Source organism: Carlito syrichta, unplaced genomic scaffold (genome assembly GCF_000164805.1).
Source record: "Carlito syrichta isolate Samal-C Ts95f unplaced genomic scaffold, Tarsius_syrichta-2.0.1 Scaffold311990, whole genome shotgun sequence".
Lineage (NCBI taxonomy): Eukaryota > Metazoa > Chordata > Mammalia > Primates > Tarsiidae > Carlito > Carlito syrichta.
The window spans coordinates 134352-141141 of NW_007256086.1; the positions used below are offsets into that span (position 1 = coordinate 134352).

A 6790-nucleotide genomic window follows, 5' to 3' on the forward strand; every position below is an offset into this window, starting at 1 on the left:
CCTCCCCGGCGCGGCGACCTCGCTGGCACGGGACCAGCGAGAGCAGCGACCGGGAAGCCGCCGCGCACGGGCTCCCCAGCCTGGAGCCCTCCGCCTCGGAGACTGGCGAGCGGCGAGCGGGCGGACGCGTAGGAGTCGCGCAGCGAAGCCGCGACCCGGAAGGGGTCGCCACCGCCACCGGAAGTGCCTCCACCGCCCTCCGCACGCCCCCGGCCGCGCCAGCCCCAGCCGCCTGAGCCGCCCCCTCCCAGCCTGCGCACGCACCTGTGCTCGCCGCGCCGCGTCGGTGCTGTAGCCGGCCGGGGACCTGCAGGCGGGAGGCAGCGGGCGGACGGTAGGCCCGGAACCCGCGGGGTCCCGAGGTCCAGGCACCGCGGCCGCCGCGTCCCGAGCCAGAGGGCGGAGCCGTCGGGGGAGGAGCCCGCGGTCCCTGCGCCCTCCCCCTCCCCGAGGGTTCTACCCACTCGGGACACCTTTCGCCGTACCTGAAAACCGCGCCGCGGGGCGTCCGGCCCGGGCGGCTCGGACCCGCCTCCTTGCGAGCCCGGCCCCCCGCCTCCCCGCCCCGCGCCTCCTCTCCCATAGCCGCGCTCCCCGGACCCACCCCCTGGACCCCCGGCTCCCCGGACCCACCCCCCCACCCCCCCACCCCGGACCCTTTCCTGGGCCCTTCTAGCACCACCTTGGACCTCGCTCCGCAAGACAGCTGGACGCGGCCGTCTTGCTCGTTACCGGTCACGTCCGCAGCCCGCTCCTAACGTCACTGTCACTCACGTTCTCTTTTAATGAGCAAAACTCTCCATCTCCTGGTCCCGCCGCCGTCCAGAGGTGCTTTTAGAGAAAAACCACTGTCCCACCTCCCACCCCTCCCCCCGCCGCCCAACTTCACTTTCTGTGCTGTGTACAGTAAAGGTAAATCTGCTTAGTACGCTCTTCCCGACTGCTCACACGCCCCTTGGGGATCGCCCTCACCTGGAGCCTTGATGCTTTAAACTGAGGTTTGTATAGAACTTAGTCTTGTTTACTGAATGTCCTTCCAGTGGACTGAACGGAATTTAAAATGGGTATGGGCTTGTTTATTAACGCAGTTGAACAACAAACAAACCACACAAACAAATACCCTGCTCTATGAAGAATCGGAAGGCTTATTTTGCAATCCAAACACAGCTACTGATGGGAATTCAGGGATTTTACAGGCCCATTAAGATTTTTTTTTTTTTATTTTTAGTTGTAAGCAAGCAGCATTGAAGAGTAAGCAAGCCTAACAGTCATTTCATTAAAACTAAGTTGTATTTGGGAAGAGAGCAGACTAATACTTAACCTCTCAGATCTAAAACTAGTAAAATCTGACTCTACAGAACCACTTCTATTTTATTGTGGTTTGCAGAGATACTACAATAGAATGCTAATACTTGCATTATTCCACCGGAATACAGTATGTAAACTTCTCCTGCAGGGTGATAATAGGTTTCTTTTTTAACAAGATTTGGATACTAAAGAAACTTTGTCTCTTCACTAATACTTCAAAGAAACTTTATTAATACTCGGGAATTTCAAGCTTTTCTGGGAACCCACAGTTTTTCACTGCTGCTTCTCCTGCTTTTAGCACAGAAGAGACTCTCAGTAAAAATGTGGAGTGTGGACTGAGAGCAAGGCCTTACCAGCTCTCTGCTCCAAGAGGAAGATGGCAGCTGGTGCTGACCTAGACTTGAAGTTCAGGACACGATAAAATAGCTGGACTCTTCCTGTGTTGCTAGTAACACCTGCTCCCCAATACTCTATTCCTCGATCAATAAAAATTATCTGAGAGGTGGGAACTCAGAGACAGTGATAGCCATTGATCTTGACAGAGTTTAAATAGCAAAGAGAGGCCCTGTCTTTGCCAGGCACCACTGTAGGGGTGACATAGAAAATAAATGATTCCCCTACCCCTACTAGGAGTGTTTAGTCCAAGAGGAACATCTAAAGGAAAAAGAAAAAACACGACGAATCTCAAAGTTGCCAGCATTATAACCGTGGGACGAGTGGCTTTAAGGCCCTTCACAGTTTGTCCACACCTATGTGTCTGGCTTCTCTCTACTGCTTCCACTAAGAGTCATCCACACGTCAGCTCTAGCCTAGCTACTGGTGGTCGCTCCATGTGCTATGTCCTTTTTATCCTGCTTCTTAGCATGCTGCTTGTTGCCTGTCTAAAACCAGCCCATCCACTTTCATCTGTTTCACTTGAGAAGCTCCCCTACACATTCTCCGCCTTCCTGTGAGACATGTGAAAGCTAGCCGCATCAAAACTTTTGTGGAAGGATCAGGAGTTCAAATAAATACAAATTCCCTTCTGCCTTCCAGCATCCTCTGTATGTGGTGTAATTCCTGTTGGTGGCTGTGTGTCCATGAGGCTGTGAACATCTTCAAGGATGGTAGCACTTATCTTTGTGTCCCAGCACCTGGCACAGTACACGTCCTCTAGAGTACATAAATGTTTGAAACAATTTATTTGAAAGTAATATGTCCACTTGAGAGAAAAAGTTAGGAAATGTATAGTCTTTCATACAATACTAATGCGAGACGTGTGTGTCAACGGTCTGGTTTTTTGTCTTGTTTTATTTTTGCTTTTTTGGTTTTATCTGAGTGGTTTTATTTCTAGGAAGCAATTGAATGGCAAAGTTAGTTTTGGCCCTGTAGCAATTACCAGTATACTGTTCTGTCTTCTAGTTCCTTGTTGTGTAATTACTTTCAAATCCTTTTATCACCTGTCAAATTACCCAGTGAGGAGACCATTAAGAGGAAATGAGTCTTTCTAACATAAAGTTAGAAAGTGAGCAAGTGTTGTGTTTCCATTTCCTTGATATGATATATTCTTCCATTTGTTGAAAATTTGATATGAACTGTACTCTAAATCTTAGGGATTGTTGATAATCATATATTACAATTTACATTCCAAAGATGCTGTATTTTTGTCCTTCAGGCTTTTTTTTTTTTTTTTTTTGTAGAGACGAGGTCTCCCTATGTTACTCAAGCTGGTCTTGAAATCCTCAGGCAATCTTCCCACATCCCTCCCAAAGTCCTGGAATTACAGGTGTGAGCCACTGCGCCCAGTCTTCTCTTTCATGCTTTCTAACTTATGGCCTGAATTTCTTTATTTGTAAACAGAGGACTAAGCTGTAATATAATTAATACTACTGTGTTGTCCCCAACCCCCACTTCAAAATAGCAAAATCGACCTTCTTCATTTCCAGACTGGGGTTAAGGAATTAATTTATTGCTAAATAGCTGAAGAGATTATTTTACAATTAAGACCATTCTAACCACTGAGAGAGACACACACACAGAGAGAACTTGAGACAGAAGTCCACTGGCTGGTTGTACAGGCTAAGAGCAGGGTCTAGGAAGGAACCGGCCAGGGTAACCGAAGCCCCAAGTCCTCCAAATCAAGTCTTAAATTGGAGAGGGGGCAAACAGCAGCAGCTGCTGCTGCAGCAAAACCACTTGTTGGGTCTTATACCAGTGTTCTAGCTTCATTCTTTGTACAAATTGCCGTGTTCCATCTCCCCAGCCCTCCAGTAAAGTAAATAATGCCCAGGTGAGAAAACCGAGGTTTCAAGAGGTGAAGAAACTGATCCCAGGCCACATAAGCAGTTTTAGAGAAAATAATCAAACTTAACTTTGTCTGAGAACCTTTCTTCTTTTGTTTCTTCTTTTTTAAAGGCAAGGTCTTGCTCTATTGCTCAGACTGGTCTCAAACTCCTAGGCTCAAGTAATCCTCCCACCTTGGCCTCCCAAAGTGCTGGGAGCCACTATGCCTAGCTGAGAGCTTTTCCTCTAAATCACTCCCTGTGAGCCCAGCCTGGAACAGCCAGAACACTTGAAGGGGCTCTTCCTCACACCATGTATAAGCACATCCTAGCATTTTTCTTGTGAAATTGCACTGTTTGCATCCCCCACTTCAGCTACATAGGGTCTAGCCTTCACTGTTTCTGTTGGAGGAGGGACTGAATCCTCAGATCTGACCACTTACCCCATAGAGGGTTTTCTGCAGGGGTTTTCCAGTCTCTAAGCCACAGGATATACAGTTACTGTGTTCACCGTGTTCAGGTTAGGCGAAGACTAGAGTTTGGTGAAAAGAGGAAAATAATACTGTCTAATGTAAACAGTTTTTAAAACAAAAAATTAGGGGATTTCTAGAACACAAAAAGTTTCTGGGAGAAAAATGAACTGGAACCTTCTAAAAATGCTTACTTTGAAAAAAGCACAAGGATATGTTTATTAAACATTTCCATAATACTAAGTGATCAGTGTAATAAATTACTAATCACTTCAATAAAAGGGCTGGCCCAGTATTTCTTTACTAAACAAACAAACAAAAAAGACCATATAAGAAAAATTAGCAATAATATTTAATACTACTTAGCAATTCAGTGCTGATTCAATGTATCTAAAAGTGCCATCACATTAAGATATAGAATTATTATTAGAAACTTTCTATCTTGTTAGAAAAATTAAGTTCTTATTCAATGAAAAAACAATGATTTTCAGAAAGGCATATACTAACCTTGCTCAGTGGTTATCTGCAGATTTTCTGTGACATTTCAAAATAAGAATGAAGTTTCTTCAGAAATTGCAGAAAATTTTAAAAATAACCTCCTCACGCTGATTTTCCATGCTTGTATAAAGCATAGCCTTGGTTGTAATCTAAAATGGAACCAAAAAGATTCAGAGTAAAGAGTGGTTCTGCCCCTCCCTCTGCATTCTTTCTTCATCTTAAAAGAAAATGTTCAGGGACATCCTTGACAGCATATACGTCAGCTTCACAAGCCAAGGTCAGTTTCATTGCTTGGGGCAGATTAAAAATAAAGGTGACTGTTCATCAGATGAAATGTTGCTGCAATACACATATGCGAAAATGAGTTAAAATAACTAGATAGGTTCGATTACATGTAGTAAGTAGAACAAAAGACTTTATTTTGGACTTGGGTGGTAAATCAGTTTTGTACAACATTCTGCTGAAATAAATGGGGGTCAACAGTTTTCCAGACCTACTGCCCTCAGACCATACAAAGAAAAGTGCTTTCTCCTTTAGGAGCAGATCCTGTTCGAGTTGATCACTAGACAGAGCCTGTGGGTATACAAAGACGTCCATAGACAGAATTCACTCTCGTATGTTGCAATAGAGATGTTATTAACCAATCATTGCTGAGACTTTTTGCATCTTATAAAAATTGCACTCCTCTCATTATAAATAAGATACACTTTTGGACTCAGACAAAGGGCTAGAAAATATGAAAACTGAAATCTAACACTAATAAATTTAGAAGAAGGTTCATCTCATAAAGCAAGTAAGCAGTTCATAGGTATTGTGAACCAATATAATTGTACTTTAATTGTTTAGAACAGGGGACATAGCTTATCATGAAAACAATGTTATAAAGAGTGGTTAGTTTCTGAAAACAAATCCCTGTAACTCTTTATACGCTCTATGGGAACATACAGTATGGTTTTCAGCTGACTTTTAACTCAGACCTGCTGATGTTAGGAAATCATTTATCTGTTGCTATGGCCTTGGCAGCTTCCACTTACAAAGTGGACTTGTCCCTGCTTACCCTGAGGTAAGCAGAGCACATTTTTATTCCCAATGAACAGAAAAACCCCACCCTTCAGACATGGCATCTACTTACCAGCTAGTGCAAAAAGGACTCTTCTACTACCAGCCATAGGCTCTGCCAGGTTTCCAACAAGAAAAGAACCCCCCCTTCAGCCATGGGTTCTGACTTTTTCCGGAAGGCAAAACAACCCCGAAAAAAACATTTTTAAAAAGCAAAAACAAGAAACGAGACAATTCTGACAGCAGTGATGTCAACATTCACTTCCTCTCATAGTCCCAGAAACCTCCCATTTCTCAAACCCAAGAGTGTTGAGAGGAACCTTTCTTCTGGACACGAGCAGCCTGTCACTCATAGTACAGGAAACATAACTTAAGGAATGTCTGTATTTAATAAAAGGTTGTTAATAAGTGAATTTGAATAATTTGGATATTGGGATTTAGAACTTCAATAAGGCTTTACAGAGTGACATTGCAATAGTTTAAAGGATTTTCATAAAATATTGAATTATGAGAATCCAACATTAACGTCAAGGTACTTTCATTGTTTTCCTTTGCTAAATGTGTGCAGTGATGAGATGTGACCATACACAGGCAACTATGCTTTCTTTCCTTTTAAAGATGTAGAAATTGTGAAGATCTTTCATCAGAATAATACATTGCTAGCGTGGCTTAGGTGAAAGTGTTGAAGGCATCAAACATCTAAATGAAAAATGAAAATTTCGGTTGATTCAATGTTTTAAAATACTTTGGTGTCACCAATGAGCCTTCCTAAAATAAACTTCCACTACCCCTGCCTGCCCGTTCCTGTTACCACTACCTCAACTAACACCCTTCACTACTGAAAACTTGCAAAGTTTCCTCTCATAGGTTTGATGTTCTGACTTCTCTCCCACTTACCAACCTGTTGCAGAAACCACTAAAACTGCTCACACTGATGAGGGCAAAGGTCTCCTGATTCCTCACCTCAGTGGCTTTTGATCTCTCTAGAATAGGGTTTCTCAACTTCAGTACTATTGATTTTTTGGACCAAAGAGTTCTTTGTTGTAAGGAGAGTTCTACATTGTAGAATGTTTAGCAGCATTGCTGCCCTCTCCCCACTAGTAGCTGATAGACCTATGTCAAAATGTAACTTCATAAACTCTACACTCTTGATTAACTGTAAACATCACAAACCCAGGCACATTCTTCTAGAGA

At 43.8% G+C, this 6790-nt stretch overlaps 1 protein-coding gene across 1 annotated transcript in view; it reads right to left on the reverse strand.

Annotated features, from left to right (window-relative positions):
• Nucleotides 1-316, reverse strand: part of RMDN2 (regulator of microtubule dynamics 2) — a 77921-nt gene extending 77605 nt beyond the window's left edge. The window contains exon 1 of the mRNA XM_021718240.1: nt 265-316. The gene's annotated coding sequence lies outside the window, so the exon portion shown is untranslated. The remainder of the gene's footprint in view (nt 1-264) is intronic.
• Nucleotides 317-6790: the final 6474 nt, after the last annotated feature.